The 16596-nt window shown below is 42.7% G+C and overlaps 1 protein-coding gene and 1 long non-coding RNA gene across 2 annotated transcripts in view; one reads left to right on the top strand and one right to left on the bottom strand.

Moving 5' to 3' along the window:
* Positions 1–16596, top strand: part of col23a1a (collagen type XXIII alpha 1 chain a) — a 129924-nt gene that overhangs the window by 8070 nt on the left and 105258 nt on the right. The gene's annotated exons all lie outside the window — the stretch shown is intronic.
* LOC105941449 (uncharacterized) lies at positions 7301–9176 on the bottom strand. Its single transcript, XR_001168032.5, has 3 exons — positions 9087–9176; positions 8700–8817; positions 7301–8604 (listed from the first exon to the last, which is right to left on the bottom strand). It is a non-coding gene; the product is annotated as an uncharacterized LOC105941449 (long non-coding RNA).

Here is a 16596-nt window from a genome sequence, read left to right as displayed (position 1 = left end):
TTCTGTCATAGCAGGGAGTGCAGTATAGCTCTCAACAACTTAACACCCCCACTTTGAGCAGCGGTTTATTTACTTGTCTCAGGTCTGCTCTCGCTCTTTCTCTCCGTTTGACCTCTCCAAATATGTCCTTCTGTCTGTTATTTCCCCACATCCCTCCCCATGTCTCTGTTTCCTACGTGCAGCCCCTCCCCCATCATTCTGCTCAATATTTATGATTTCAGGAGTTTATATTTAGCTCACGATCTGGTTGGTCTGAGGCTGCTGTACATCCACAGTGGGTCAGTCAGTGTATACATTAACCCAGAGTTCAGCCAGAAGTGAGGCGGGGGAATGGAGCTTGTTATCACACATGCTGTAAACAGACGATGAGGAGATGCAGGGGGACTTTCACGGGAAAAGTGGGGAGTCCCTGAAGGTACAGGCCAAGGTTGTCTTGTATTATAGCTACTGGTGAAGAGGAGCAGTAGCTGTTAAAGGCTATAATCTGCTGACTGAATGATTGCATTTCTAATAAGATGAACAATACGAGCTGGGGTTTTATTTTTTAGGGTTGGTTGAAAAAAAAAAATAATGGCAAAAGTTAGCCAAGCAAAACTCGCAGTCATTCTGCTCTCATGTTTACAACCATATGTAACACATGCAGGGCTTAAGACTAAGCCTCAGTGGCTGCAGTTAAACGATCAGCATCACTCTATGTGAAATGGCCTGTCCCGCCGATCGAGTCATTTATCTCTCTGAGGTTTCTCTTCACTGATTTGAGGATTTCGCGCGCAGTCGTACGCCAACCCGGCGTACCAAAAATGACCCCGTAAATAGATCTGATCGCCAGCCAAGCTTGGGCAGAAGCCTGTGCGTGTTCAAGCTGTATGTCTGTACGTGGGGGTCACCGATTTTGGGTGAATGTTTTTCCAGCAGGCCTCAGGGTGAAGCAATGTGATAATTGGAGCTAAACATGTGTTTATGTGCACACAAACACACACACACACACACACTTGATTTGCTGCTATTAAATCAAAACACTTGATTTGTATCAAGAATGCTGTTGCTGCTGCTGCTCACTCTCTAACTGCTTGTTCCGGATGGAGGCACAGGTGGAGGTGGGGTGGGAGGGGGCGAGGAAGGAGGAAATGGAGAAACTTGGAATAGCACAATATATTGCACATGTTGAAACTTTTTATCAGCGTTCCATCTGTTTTTTACATACTGAGCAAGCTTGTGTGCGAGCGTATGCTTGTTTTGTGCGCGTGTCTATATGTGTGGGCTCACCTTGCGTGTGTGTTCCCCACATTTCTGCATACCACCCGACAGCCCATCTCCATTGCCAGCCTCTGCAGGGACTTCTTATCTGCATATTTGCTGTTCCACTCAGGAATCATAAACGAGTCCTGAGTGCATTTTGGGAGCCAGGAGAGTATATCACAGATGTCCAGTCAGCTTGGGTTACACATGGAATATCTGACTTGAACATGTGGACAATCTATCAGGTCTACCATCTCTTTCCTCTCATTTTCTCCCTGCCTGCATCCAAATTTTGTTTCTCTTACTTGCTTTTCCTACTTTTCCCTCTCAGTATTTAGCATGCAAATGCCGCTCTTCTTCCCACATAGTGTTTACACAGACGGAGCATCGGATGTATGTAAAAAGGATCCAATCAGCCTGTTTGCTCATTTTTGTCTCACAGTATTTTGTTTCTAGGGTTGCAGCATCAATGCACATCAATAGGAAGAGGCTCGCAACCCATTTAAACATAGAACCACAAAACAGCACAGATGCATGCTCAAGTTTGTTTGTTTTTTTCACTGTCACTCTTTTGCTTGCTGCTGATACTCCTTAAAGCCGGGGATTCACACTAGGGACTGAGCAGTCTCCACTTTAGTTCTGTTTATTTACTCTGAGTGTTTTCTCGCTTTCATGTGGTTCTGATGTGTGATCTGGAACAAGGACAAAGACTGGGATGAGTGGAGAGAACGGGGAGAACGAGACAGCGGCCCGAGGAAGCGCCAGAGAGACTAATGTGTGCAATGTGATTCCCATGAATGGGATTTAAGATGTGAAGTAGACAAATGAAACCAAAGTCTTTCTGTCACTTTAAATTGCTCTCTGTCCTTTACCAATTAGCAAATATGGTGTTACTGCAACACTCTCTTGGCATGCAGCATTGCCTGCCCTGCCTGGAGCTACATATGATTCCTTTTACACTCGGAGCACAGATCGGCTGTTTTTAAACCAAAAGCGAATGTATACACATCTATAACCGCTCAAACTGGATCTTTTGTTTATAACGCGCAATGAGCCAGTAAGGAGATCTGACCCAATTCAAGCCGCTCATCATAAAACGCGCTGAGCGTCGGAGCCAAACCACCAGCGAAAAGCGATTCTCTAGTGTACTTTTAATTGGAAGAATTGGCTTGACATGCGGTGTTATTGTCTAAGAAGGGGGAGGAGGGGAAAAAAGAAAAAAAGCTGGCACAGATGAGAAAAAACTGCGGTTGTTCAAATGAGCGAGGAAAATTAAGATGTTATGGTATGAGGCTGGAGATGGGAGGTAGGATTTCTAGCTTGTGGGTTTTTGTCTGGGTGTGTGTTTTTACAGAAGAACAGTGGAATTTATTAGATTTTTAAAAATGGTTCTGATGAAAGCTAATACAAGCCTAACCAGTGAAAACCAGCTGACTGCAGGTACAGCTGCTGTGCTCTAAAGTCACACCTCTGACACATTTTCAGTTTCTAAATCGCGTTTAGTCGGCTGCCGTAGCGAGCTCTGATCTGTCGCTTGTTAGTGAGGCCTTGTCTGCCTGTTAACTCATCCAAATCTGTTTCACCTTGCTGGTGGAAGCCTTAAGATGCACTCACAGCCAAGCACCCTATTTTCCTTTTCTGGTTGCTTTCTCTTGAGGTTGTATGAATAGAAAAAAAACACAATACCATTTTTGGTGCTGTCATTCTCCTGTGAAGAGCCAACCTACTGTAATTTCCAGAAAACCCCAATGCTATTCTATTTTTCTTTTGTCAGACCCAAGTTTTGAACAACTAGTGTACCTGGCTCATTCGGGAAACAGGAATGTGACTGACTCTTTTTAACAAGCTGGTTTCTTGGAGACAGATTTCCTGGCGCCATGGAGCTCTCATTTATTTATTCGGAGCAACAGGTTTGATCAAATCAGACAGACCTGACGAGCGTCTCTCACGTGGCAGATCAGCTGGACAGCCCGTCATCTTGCCCGACCCTTTAAACTGCGTTAACATTCATTCAGTCTGTCTCTGTGTCCTCCTCTATTGTGCACTGATGCTTGTCTTTCCTGTGCAAGGTTTTTTCCTCAGTGCACCTCTGAATGCCTGTTTGTGTGTATGTGTGAGAGAGAGAGGAATAGTCCACGTGCAGAAAAACGCAGAGGGAGGGTGACTGGCTCCAGGACATGCTGGGGGTAGGAGGGTGTCAAAGTTTTATGTGCTCTCCATACAAACAGATAAAGTCTGAATGGGGCACAGATGCAAGCCTCCCCGCTGCCCCGTTTCTCCCCATTTTCTCCACGTCTGACTATTTCACCTCCTAACATCTTTGTTTTTCCTACTTCACCTCATCTTTTTCGCTCCCCGGTTCCCTCCCAGGAATATTTCAGCATAATACTCCATCTATTATCTGTATTTTTCAAACATTATCCTCATGTTGGGAGTTTCCTTTGTGGTGTCTCTCCTCCTGTTCTTCACTTTACTGCCTCTTCCCCATCTGCCTCCTCTCGCCTCTTTCCCCCTCCTCTCTGCAGGACCTCAGTAAAGTGGGGTCAGCCTTTAGCATGTAATGCTGTGTCTTTCCTCTTGTTTCTCCCCTGCTCTTTGACTACTTCATTAATGCTGGCCTCTCCAAACTGGCCGATTGCCTTTCATGTTTTCCCCTGGGTCATGGCCTAGACATGACAGTAGGCCTAACATTTCAAAATAAGGCCTCTCCACCGGGACATGTCAGGTTTTTCACTGAATTTATGTGTATTTGTGTCTAACGGGATTAGGACAGAGTAAAAAGAAAAAAAAAATCTTACAAACATCTGTGCTTGTTATCTTTTTTAACCTGATTTAGTGTCACCGAGTGGAGCCATTGTGGATTGTGCCATTCATCAGGAGAGAGAGGTTGAATTTCTTTGAAAAAAAAGAAAGAAGAGTTTATACTTAACGGAGGAGGAAAGTTAGAAAACGGGGAAATGTGAAACCTGTCATTGTATGCTGTCTTGGAATAATTGTCACGTATATTTAGCACATTGAGACACAAAGACAGCTGTTGTTGCCAGCTCACTTCTATTTTGGCCCTGCGTCCGTCCTGTCATTTTAACTGGGCCCATATCTGTAAATAGTCTGTGCCGCTGACAGGCTCTTCACACAGATCACACGCCACACCAAGATCTTATCTTTTAATATTAATAGAAGCCAGACTTTGGGGATCTAATAACCTAAATTGAACTGAACACAGTCTTAGGTTCAGTTATCGAAATTCGCTGCTGGCCCCGGCACACATCAGGGGTTTAGTTTATCCGGGATCTTGCGTCCAGTAATAATCCTTAGCCTCTAACCTTGCAACCTCTTCACCTTTTAGTAACAGTGGAGCCCCACAATCTCTCCTTCAGTAAGCTTCAAAACCTAAACAAGGGCAAACAGGATGCTCGGTCACTCCTCCACCTTTTAATCTACCTCCACTAAAAACACCCGGTGTTATCTCTGGGAGCTAAACGCCATCATCAGCACCCCTGCAAACCTCTCTCACCATGGCTCTGGGTGGGGGGAGTGTTTAAATTAGGGGAGAAGAAACTACAGTTATAACATGTTTGTAAATGTTTAAAGTTTCTGACAGATGAATGTCTGAAAAATGCATAAATATAACAGATATCACAAAATTGTATGTGAAATCTATATCTGAACTCTTTTCCCCATAAAGACAACATTTGACAACCTCCCCAGTACCCTAAGTGACATAAATGAGTTTTGTCACCTTAGTATGTATCAAAGCTGTGGTTTGACAACCATTAGAATAGTTTCCAAAGGTAGCTACACAGAGACCACCCTTAATGACGTCTGATGTACACCCAGACATTCTGTTCTATAAGGAGGCCTGAAATGTGACAGAAACTGCTCAGTTCAGAGAAGAGCTTCAAGTGTTACTCCCGCAGACTTTCATGGAGTAAAGAGTTTAAAGGAAGCCAGGTCTAATTTAAACATTACTTGTTTTGTTTTACCAGGAGGGAGCTGGTCCCTATAAGTTCTTCTTAGCGCTGAGATTTTAGTTAGAAGTGGAGCTCACAGTTCAAAACACCTAAAAGACATGTAAAGGAGACTTGAAGCCAATCACCTCTCAGCTTTTGGCCTGAATCTACCACCTTTACTGTGCAGACATCCATGCAAGAAGACGGATGAAGATAAGGGTTGTTTGTCTCTATAGGGTGGAGGGGTGAAGGAGGAGGAGAGGAAGAACTTGGAGGGCTGTCAGGGTTCCACGATGGATCTGATCAGGCTGCTTGAGGGTGGTCAAGGGAGCCTTTCCTAACAAAACAGATCGGATGACTTGGCATTTGGTCCTGAAGTTGTCCATGCATCTATCTGTCAGTCTTTCTGTCTGTTGGGTTATGTGGGTCTGCCAACCATCAGTCATCATTCACTCAGTCTCCCACACACTGACCTGGCCCCCTCAGTCCAGTATCCTGCCTCTGGCACAGTTACTGGACTCGGCTGTGGTTGATGTTGAAGTTGGAGCTGAATTGAGTTAGCCAAACTGTTTTTGGATCCTCATGACATGAAACAAAAGGGCCCCCGAGGAGAACATTGAACCTGGTTCCAGAGAGCAAACAAATATGTTTCGACGCAGGGGCCCACATGCACAGGTATATGGATATGTACACAAAGGCAGGGCTTACGTGCCAATAAAAACAGATACACATACACGCAAAGCCATGTTGCCATATGTGCGTTTGATGGAAACACGTAGATTTTGGATACGATCTAACAAACCCTTGATGGATTTTCAGCTCTACTCTACTCCAGGACACACTCAAAAACACAGTGACAAAACAAAGAGGCATTAACCATCAAGCAGGAGCCATAGAAAGAAGCAGGAGAATGCCGTCTCTCCCAATCCCAGTTTTCCTATTTTTCCCTTGAGGGACATGAAGTGAAACTATCATTTGTTCCCTTTCCCCTCATCCCAGCCATCGTTTGTCCCTCAATCTCCTCTTCAGCTAATTCTGATATTTTATATGTTTGAATTCACAAAAAAATCCTTCATGCTGGAGACCCACACGATGCCCTTCTCTCCTCCTGGTTGTGATTGTACATGTGGTATTGGGCTCTTTAGTCTTGTGTACTGCGGTGTCACTTTTGTGCTTTGTGGTATGGTGTTGCAGTAACACCAAAGGGACATTGGGCAGACAGGCTGAGCAGGGTTCTTCTTCAAAGTGAATTTTTAAAAAGTCTTCATTGTTTTTCATTCACGTCTCTTACACACGCTGACATAAACGGACATATGTGCACACTTAAGGTATGCTGATGTTCCTGTCTCCAATTAGGTGCTTTTTTTGGTGGGGGGGTGTCTTCAAGTGCAGCCCATGTGTGCATAGTATGTCTCTACCTCTGCCTATGGAGGCATGCTCACACACTGCAGACAGCTCCAGGGAAAGCTTCAGTAACTTGCACCCTCGACAAAAGAACCTGCAGCTGGCTGTTATAATGAACAGCAGGGCCTCCTCAATTGAGTAAGAATGGGAGATGTCTAGAATATCATTTTAAATGTCTGGAACATAAGACATGACGTAGATTATGGTGTATTGCTGTCAGAAGAGTGCAAAGGCAACCAAAACCCATGAATTGTGTTTGTGCTATCTTAGCTGTATGGACCGGACTACAATTATTCAGTAACTGTCGGATCACCTGCTGGATCCTAATGACTTTGGTGATCTTCCAGTTTTCTTCATGCCACCGAGAAGTTTGTGGCTTTGAGTAAAACGTCTCAACAACTATTGGATGTCTTTTCACAAAATTTGGTGCAGCTGTTTTGTCTGTGTAGTGCAAATTTGCAGATGTTTGCACACTATTACACCAAACTAAGTTAGTGATAATGGTAAACATACAGACCGAACACAATTTGTAGCTCATGGGTGGGTTTTTTTGTGTGTGTGTGTGTGTGTGTTGCTTGAAGAAGGTGCCCCCTGTGGGAATGCACTATAACAGGATGAAGAACTAAAGTCTTCATAAGCTGCTAAACACAAACAGCAGTTTGGCAACAATAATACACACAGCATGAATATAGTTCAATTTAGTTTTATTTTTATAGTGCCAAATCACAACAACAATCACCTCAAGGTGTTTTGTATTGTATGCTAAAGACCCTACAATAACACAGAGAAACCCCCAACAATTACATGACTGCCTTTGAGCAAACATCTAGTGACAGCAGGAAGGAGAAACTCCCTTTAAACAGGAAGAAAGCGGCAGAACCAGGCTCAGGGAGGGAAAGCCATGTGCCACGACCAGTTGGGGGTGAGGGGAGAGAGACAGGGCAAATATACGCTGTGGATGAGCGCCAGAGATTTATAATAACTAATGATTAAAAGTCCTGTAGAAACACGTGCGACCCCTGTGTTCACTGTGCTTACATGTGCAACAGGAAGTCAGATATCCAGAAGTCATTGTCAGATTATCGTATTTCCGAGTTGAGAGAAATCTAAAATAATCTGATGTGTTAAATGTGTTGGTTTTTCAGTGTTTCAGGCCTTAGTTTACCACCGTGAGGCCGACTGTTTTCATGACAGTTTTACAGAGTGACAAGCTGTTAGCGTATTTTCCAGTTAATAACAAAATTTACCTCAAAGCATTTCCAGTAAATCATTGATATCCCAGCATGTAAAATTATGGACTTGATGTTTTCATTTTGCAGTATACCACCATTTTTTTTAAAATTTTTGTTTTTATCTTCGATAGTTAATAAAAAAAAACAAACCCAATCTCTTTTGGTTTTCAGTATCTGCTGTAATTAACATAACTGAACATCATGTCTCTACAAAAATCTTCCTGCTCTGACCACATTCTCATGCTTTTAACAGCTTTTTTTTAATGCTTTTATATCGAGGGTTAAACCGATCTCGAGCCTAATCCCACTTTAAGAGTCAGTCCTCCTTCAGCCTCGGTTTTTGTTGGTTTTTCAAACCCTTTGCTTGACTGGCTGAGGCAGAGTGAGATTTAGCCAAACCACTGCTGTCACTTTCAATCCACAGGATCTCAGTTGTCATTTGATTGCTGCTTTGGACTTTTTTTTCTTTCCTTTTTGGTCATGATTCAGTCAAGATGTTTCCACTGCAGAGGACTTTAACTGTATAATGTTGTAATGATTTTGCCAGCACATTAACTTGACTCCGCACACACCTGCAACCAGATGGGGAGAGGTGGGATTCTCATTGGCTGTATTAAGGGGTTGTTTTGTAACTGATCTCCTGCCTGTTCCATTGTTGTTTTATGCTTTACGTTGCCAATCTCTCCTTTGTTCTGTTTCGCCTCTACTCTCATCTCCTCTCTGCTGCTCCGCTGTCCTCTAAGTGGGAATACAGATGTCAAAGCCATTTGCTGCATTGCCTGCGTTGGTGACAGGGGTGTAAAAGGGGGGGACAGTAAAAGTCAAAGACCGCTGTTGAACATGATCCTCAATGTGCCGTTAACCATAATCTGACCTGATTTGATCTTTCCTTCCACTCCTCCTTCCAGCTTTCCTCTCTCTTTACTGCTTCCTCGCCTTTTCTCCATCATTCCCCCGACTCGTCCCGTCTGCCACTTTCTTACTCAGTCCGTCTGCAGATAGAAAGATAATATTCAAAAATGTCTGTGGTTGCTTAATAGGGTTGAAAAGGCAAATAATGACAGGTTATGGTCATCTGTAAAAAGAGATGTTTTTAATATTTGTGGAAGTACAGAATGAAATTGTGCCGTTCTTTGCAGAAAAACCACAACCAGTAGATGCCCCAGGCGAGTTTAAACCAAATACTGAAGATGATTTGATTTTCACTTTAATCCACATTTACTATTTAGAGAGCAGGGTTTGTTCTTTTCCATTCACTTACTCCATCCTCTGACCCCAACAGACCTTAGTGTCTTAGCAAGCATCTCTTTTTTCCACTCATTTTCTCTACGACTATCATTCTATTGCTCCCCAGGGTATTTTGTGTCCACACATCCCTTGAACATGGTCTCTCTTTCGCCCCTTATAGCCCACATGTGTCACCAGACACTGTGGTGTTATCCTATTAGCACACTAAGTAGCCCTCTCGAAATTCCTCTGATAGTTTTTAATGAAGCCACTTGCTCTGGGCATCAGAGCAGCAGTTTTAAATTTAGGCTTTCAGTAACCATGTGTCTTACTACTGTCAGACGGCAGGCAGGAGCATGATGTACAGCTGGTGTGAAGTTAGCACCCTGATGAACCAATCCAGACATGGAGATGAGAAGGAGATCATCACCAGAGATGGCTGGTAATAGATGCATCAGTAGGATGTATGGATAAACAAAGGTCTGAAATGAAGGCAGCTTGTCCAGAGACCGAGGAGGCCAATCATGAGAGGAATCGGGGGGGGTCGTGACCCTCGACAGGTGTGGGGAGTGGATGGCATTGTTGAAGCATTCATAAAGGACCAAAAAAAGACAGCAGATATAGGAAGGAGATGCCCCGCTGAGGGGGAAGCTCACACATCAACAGTTCATCAACACTTAAAGCCTAAGAGGCTTATGAAGACATTTTTCAAATTTATTTCCCTTTTTCTCTCATCCTGCCAACACATCATTCAGCAAATCTTGTATATCCAATGTTTTCTCAGTCTGAATATGCTATATTTGAGTTATGCTAATGAGAACTTGCCCTGCCAGAAGAAGAAGAAAAATATACTTCATAGCTGAGCACTTTCCAAACAGTCTGAGACTCCTGCTGCTTGTGGGGCTGTTTTGTACTGAATAAACGGATAGACAGTCACTGCTCGAATGACACCAAAGTTTATAACTAATAATAAAAAAATTAGAGCTCAAAAAAGTTGTTTAAAATAATCTTAGGATCAGTTCGGAACTCTGCTGGGAACTTTTGGAAAGAAAAATGGCAAACATTACTTCTGCTTGTTTTTTGCTTTGTGAAATTCTGTACCTGAACTTCTTTCATAGACAAAGCATTTTATTTTGGTTTTCTATATTAAAAATTATAATTATTGATTAGTTGAAGCAGTAACTGTGAAAAGTCATTAAGCAGATTTTTAAATTAGATATAAAAACTGAGGAATTACTGCATCAACCTGCTGAAATGGTACTTTTTAGGATGTGTTTCACATTCTTCTCCTTCCACCATGACAGTTCTGTGTAGAAATGAACAAACATCTGGCTTTTCATTGTTGATTTTTATAAATAGGTCAGCAAATAGGACCAAAACCTAGTCCTGTTGTAGAGTACGATTGTTATTGCTACAGTATCTTCTGTTTGCGTGCAGCTAATTCAAATGAATGAACTGGGCAAAGAGAAACAAGGCCCATCCACATGATGGTAACCCTTTGAAGGAAGCATCAGCCTGTGGTGAATGTGGGGCCGTAGGTTTTGGAGGGGTCTGCAAAGAGAGGATCTGGCAAGTCTTCACTGATGCCAGGCACCAATGGGAATGTTGGGAATGCTGGATGTCCTTCACAGTGACCCATGTGTGTGCGTGTGTGCAAGAGAGATAAGTGGGAAATGTGGGGGAATAAGCGAGTGTCCTTGAAGAGTGTACAGTGGTGCACTGTATAAACACCAGCAATACTCCAGTTGAGCTAAATGCACTAATAGATTTTCCGTGCAGTCGCAAAGAGCCTCATCATACCGAGCTTGTAGGGCATCTAGCCTCCTGTGTTTGGGGTTTAAGGCAGAACTAATTCAAGTTTTCATTAAAATTCTCACTCTATATTTGTCTGTCTGTGAACCGCTAATGAGAAAATATCTCAGGGAATCAAGATCGGCCTTGGACGCCGAATTTGGGGTATGAAATTGAGAGCAGATGTTTATAGTCTAATTAAGTCAAATATTTATTTCTTTGACATTTTGGTCTCTTTTGTTGTGTTGTGCTAACCCCTTATAGTCGAGCAGTCAGCAAAAAAAAGTTCAAAGCAGTTACAGAGTGGAAAAATAGACAGCTACAATCTTCTCAGGGCATTTAAAGGAGCTGTGTTATGGTAATTTGTCTCTGTGATACCCCTATGCATGGTAAATCCAGGTTTTGTGTTTAGCATCCATCACGTTCTTATCAGACCTGTTGGGGTGTACTGCTTCCTGATTGATTGGTTGCTCGTGCTAAGTGGAAGCTGCAGAGTTTTTTTTGGTTTTTTCTTTTTTTGTACGGACAACCCAGAAAAAGACAAAGAGAGCAGCCAGCAAAGGAGTAAATGTGGCACAGAGATCGCTTTCAGGAGCATTAAAGCTCTGCAGTGTCTTGCACCAGAGGAGTGAAGGCCATGTTTAGAAAAGTGTGGAATGCTTTGGCCCGTTATTGTCCCGCTGGTCTGGTGATGGCGGTGTCAGGTTAACTGTGAGCCCGAGTTACTCGCATTCCCATCGTCCCCTCCCTAAAAACACCCAGCCGTCCCAGCCGAGCTCTGGGACTGGATCCTCAACTCATCTGCTGTCATTGTCTCACAGGCTTCTCGTTCATCATATAGAGACAGGTATGCTAAGCCTTCTGCCCACATTAACATTCATTGGATGTCAGTGGGTGTAAGGTGGGAAGGACAGAGTCACCTTTTCCAGATTTTCTTCTTCTTCTTCTTTTTCAGACAAATGGATAAACATTCAGGCTGACAGCCAGACAGATAACAAACTCTGGCTTATCAAGGACCCGTGAAACAAAGCCACTGGAAGGAACTCTGCATATTTTAGGCTCACTATAGTCCTCATATACAAAAGCACATTTGTATGTGACCATAACCTTAAACATGCACACACACACAGTCGCACAAGCTATTCTTGTCTGAACCACTCATCTGAAAAAGTGCCGAGCTGGTTATGTTACACTGGGACAGGCTGTGGAGGATTTGAAGGTCAGATGTTGAAGCAGGATAACCTCTCAGGCAGTTTAATGTCACTGTCATTGTTGTTGGCTCGGTACCGTGCTGCTGACTGCACGACTTCTAATAAAGTTAAACTTGCCCATTATGGGAATAATTGTTCTGCTTAGGCGGAATGTGGGCTCAGTCTGTGTGTGGCCGGGCATCGCCTCCCTCCAATGTAGCTCTAAATGCTTCACTTCCCTCGGGGAGGTTTGTGTTGCTCTGCTTCTCTTTGCCTTCTCACACACAAACACACACACACATTGAGCCTCAAGGCTGGTTCCATTGGACAGTTCACAGATCAGATTCACTGACATTTTAAAATGGGACAACAATGTGAAATCTCAAACAGTCAGATGTAAATTTCATAGACGGGATGCAAATGAACTGGGACGGTGGTGGAACAGCAGAGGATGAATGCAGATTAACTTTGTCATTCAAATTGATGGTTAGATATCAAAAACTCGGTTCTTCAAATAACCTCAGTGCTGACAGGACTTTGCTGTCATTGTTTAGAAGGAGAGCCAGTGGAAAAATCACTGAAATGTCACTCAGTGTGGTTTGTAGTCCCAAATTTTATGAAGTCCCGCATCAACAATTCCCTTTTTTCCAAATTCCATTTAAAACCTCAGGAATCTTCCCCACTGTGTCACCCACTGTGACAGAATATTCTCAATGAGAAAATAAACCATGAGGATGTTTTTTTTAAATTCTGATTCTGCAAAAAGCCGCTGTAGTCCACTGGATACAGAGAGAGGAGGGATATGAGGGGTTTCTGAAGTTTTACATTAAAAAAGCATTCTGTTAGATATTCTGTGTTTCTTTTTTTTTATACCAAATCATGACTTATTTAGATCTGGATATAAGTATTGTCTGTAAGCCAAATCAAATTGCACTTGTCCATCTCCAAACCAACAATCAGATTATGCTAATGAAAAAAATAGTGCCAGCATGAAAATATAGAAAACTGCAGTTCCTTGAATGGCCACTTGAGACCCAAATGTAAGTCAGTCCCCGTAGACCCCATGTTTAAAGGTTTACAGTATTTTTAAAAAAAATCTATGAAGTTCTTTTTATTTTTCACACTGTGGAACTTTAGGTCTGGAGCAGCACAGTTTTGAGGTGGCTAGCACTGTTTCCTCACAGCCCTGTCACAGCTGGGATAAGCTGATAGTGAAGAAATGATGCTCTAGTAAGTGAAAGAAATCTGTCAGTACGAGTATTTGGGCTGAAATAAGTGTTACGTTATAAAAGTAAAAGGTACTGTAACTATAAAAACATTTTTGATTTGATTTTGTTTTTTTTTTTACTGCGGATCCAACTAGAAATGAGGAAGATATTTCTATTATTGTGAAATATTTGGGAAAAAACAGTAGATTTGTCATTTAAATGTCTTTTATTACTAATTTATTGCTAATTCAGGCCTGTTGGCCTTACACACCTGCCCTAGTACAAACAGTTTAAAGTTTACTTTCTCAAACTGTACTACCAAAAAGTTGAAGAAAATGACTTTCCAAAATGAAACTAAGTATTTGTGTTTTTTAGAGATTTACATCTCCGGTAGAAATGCTAGAATTCCCCAGCTAGCATAGTCAGGCAAGGGAATTTAAACAAGAGACACCTGCAATTTCTGTCTAGAAATATCACGGAATATACTGGCATTGCGTAAGGTATGCAATTTGTCAGGCTTGTCTTTTCCTTGTTTTTTTTTTTTATACGACTGACAGGATACTGATCAATGATCGGACCACAAAACAAAAGTTTTCTAAGGAAATCCCAAATCATTGGCACGTTGCAGTAAATTGTACAGAGGGTGTTCGGCATGCAGTCGCTCGCTGATCCCTATCGCTGTCATTAGAACTGTCATTAGTTCCAGCTCTTCCAGCTCCAGCAGAGCCTAAAAAAACACATTTATCTGTGGACGCGTAAAGTATAAGAATGCACACGGACACGAACAGAGTCCTTTTTGTGTGACTCTGGAGGACATTGCACTCACTTCCTGGCTTGACCCAACCCTCCCTGTAACCTTAAGCCAGATCTTCACCCTGAATTATAAGGATTTATAGTATTGCAACTTGATCCTTGTCAGCAAAACCAAAGTCAAATTATTGAGATTACATAAACAGATTTATGTCTCTACAGCATGAGTAATACAAGTGCACAAACAAACACACAGACGCACACACTATGAAAACGTCTGTGTGCCACACGCAAACAGCTCTCACTCTCTGTGTTTGTTGTTTTTTGCTTTGTTTGTGTGTGTTGTCCTGCGTCCGTGTAGCCCCGTGTGTGTTTTTGCATGGTGTCTTTGTCCGCATGTGCATGTTTGTCTTTGCCATATGTTTGTCATTTGCGAGGGGCTAAAAACAGGATTTAAAAGCCATTCGTTTAAGGACTCTGCTCCGTTTCCGTCACTGTCTATAGGACCGCAGTTTACATTTTCTCTGTATTAATGAACAGAAGTGGTGTGTGCCGGCTGGCTTGGCTGCGAGGTTAGATCTGTGTACTTTCTGTTCGATGGGCAGATGTTTGTGTGTAAACACTCCTCCTGCTCCAGATGGGACTTCAAATGAATCTGTCAGCTGCCAAAAAGGAAAATGTGTACGAGTGCTTTTAATAGATGATTTATAAATACAGACTGTGTGTGACATCTTTTTTGGCTCACAGGATCTTCCCACGTTTTGTTCTGGACTCTTACATCAGTGTATTATATGCACAGTATGAAGTCGTTTATTAGGGATTTTTTTTCAGTTTTTCATGCAGTATCAGTACCTCTGTGATTTTTAAGCTTTCAGGGGATTTTTTTGTGCATTGTCCTGTTTGTAGGAGTTTTCAAGCATTCAGATTGTGATGTTTCTGCAGGCATGGTGGAATGTGTTTGAAGTACTGGTAGGAGTATGTGGCCCTCTGCCCCAATAGCTCCCTTATGCTGTCTGAAGTGTGCCAACCCCTTCACCCTTTTCTCTCCCTCCACCAAAGGGCCCCCTCGTGCTCTCTGCTCCTGGCTCAACCCTTACCTTGCTTTAACTCCCATTGGGCCTCCTGCTCTCTCCTGCCTTCACCCTGATCCTGACCCTTTCCCCATCTTCCCCCCTCTCCCCTCCATCTTCACCTGGTGTCCACGCTGCCCTCTATCTGTCCTCATCTGCGTCTGTGCTTGTGGATGTCCCATTATCCTCAGGTCTTCTGGGAGCTTTAACCTCTTCCATTTCTTGCCCTTGCCTTTGACAAGCTAGCGCTTGATGCTAGGAAAGAGGAATGCGTCCGCTCTGTGGCGAACAGCCAAACAAAAATACGCCACTTGTATTTCTTGAGCGAAGGAAACTGCGATATTATGGTGTGATGACAGATGGCTGCCAGTTCGCATCATCTTCTCAATAACTTGACCCCACATCTGGCTCCAGGGAGCCGCCACACAGGCAGGCAAGGTGTTCATACGCTGCGAGAGATTCATGTGTGGGTTTTATGCATAAAAGTGTGAAGAAATGAGAGGTTGGATCCCGATAGTGCAATGTTTATAAGACCTCACTTACTGGGTTAGCAGGATATAAATGAAAGGCTGTCATTCCAAGTCCTTTTTAATGGGAACATAATGTAGATCATGATCCTTTATGATCACTTAAATCTTAAGGCTTAGAGCTCATTCTTCTTTTCTTTTTGTATGACTGTTGCGCCTCTGTGTCTGTCTTTATTGGCTCGTGTTGAGTTGGCCTCAATGAAAAGTTCAACAGCCAAAGTGGAAATACTAGTTTTCTTTTGGCCAACACAAATTACCCCAGTCACGAACATAATCAGATAGAAGCGGCACTCGAAACAACGCTTTGGCTTGACCGCCGCCATTGAGAAATAGAAGCATAACGTTGCTACACTCTCTCTTCTGTGACAAGTACTGATGCAATCTACCGATAACACTCAGCCTTGTTTGACAGAATAAGACGTTTCCCCCTCATCGGGCCAGCTGACCCTCTTGTGAGGAGACTTTAGTAGAGCGTGAGATCAGTGATGGCCAACGTCTAGCTGGTGTAGCGTGACTGAGTGAAAAGTAGACGCTTTGACTCTCTTATATAAGCGGATTACAGAGAGAGTTTACACTAAAGGTGTAGTTGTGTTCGAACTAGGGCTGCCACAAACGATTATTTTGATAGTCGACTAGTCACCGATTATTTTTGCGATTAGTCGACTAATCAGATCATCATCCATTGGACGTACAGCGTACAGCTTATTGCACCAGCAGCATCTGGTCTTATATAACTATCATTAGCTTACAGCTTGAAGTGTTTGTGCTAACTAAAAATAAAGACAAGATGGTAGTTTATTAATTTTTAATGAAATTTGCAGATTGTTTCGGTGAAGTTTAATAAACTCCTTGCTTTCTAAAATATAACAGGACACCGGAGTATATTATCCAGCGTCTCAAACTTCTGATGATCAGCTGTCTGCTTGAAGTTTATTTAGCTGTGCAAAAACTATAACTTTAATCTCAGCCAAACCGATTTACTCAGGAACAAATAAAATACTAAAGAAA

This window comes from Maylandia zebra, linkage group LG2, assembly GCF_041146795.1.
Source record: "Maylandia zebra isolate NMK-2024a linkage group LG2, Mzebra_GT3a, whole genome shotgun sequence".
Lineage (NCBI taxonomy): Eukaryota > Metazoa > Chordata > Actinopteri > Cichliformes > Cichlidae > Maylandia > Maylandia zebra.
The sequence above is the reverse complement of the archived record's forward strand: the minus strand, read 5'-3'. Positions and strand labels throughout refer to the sequence as shown.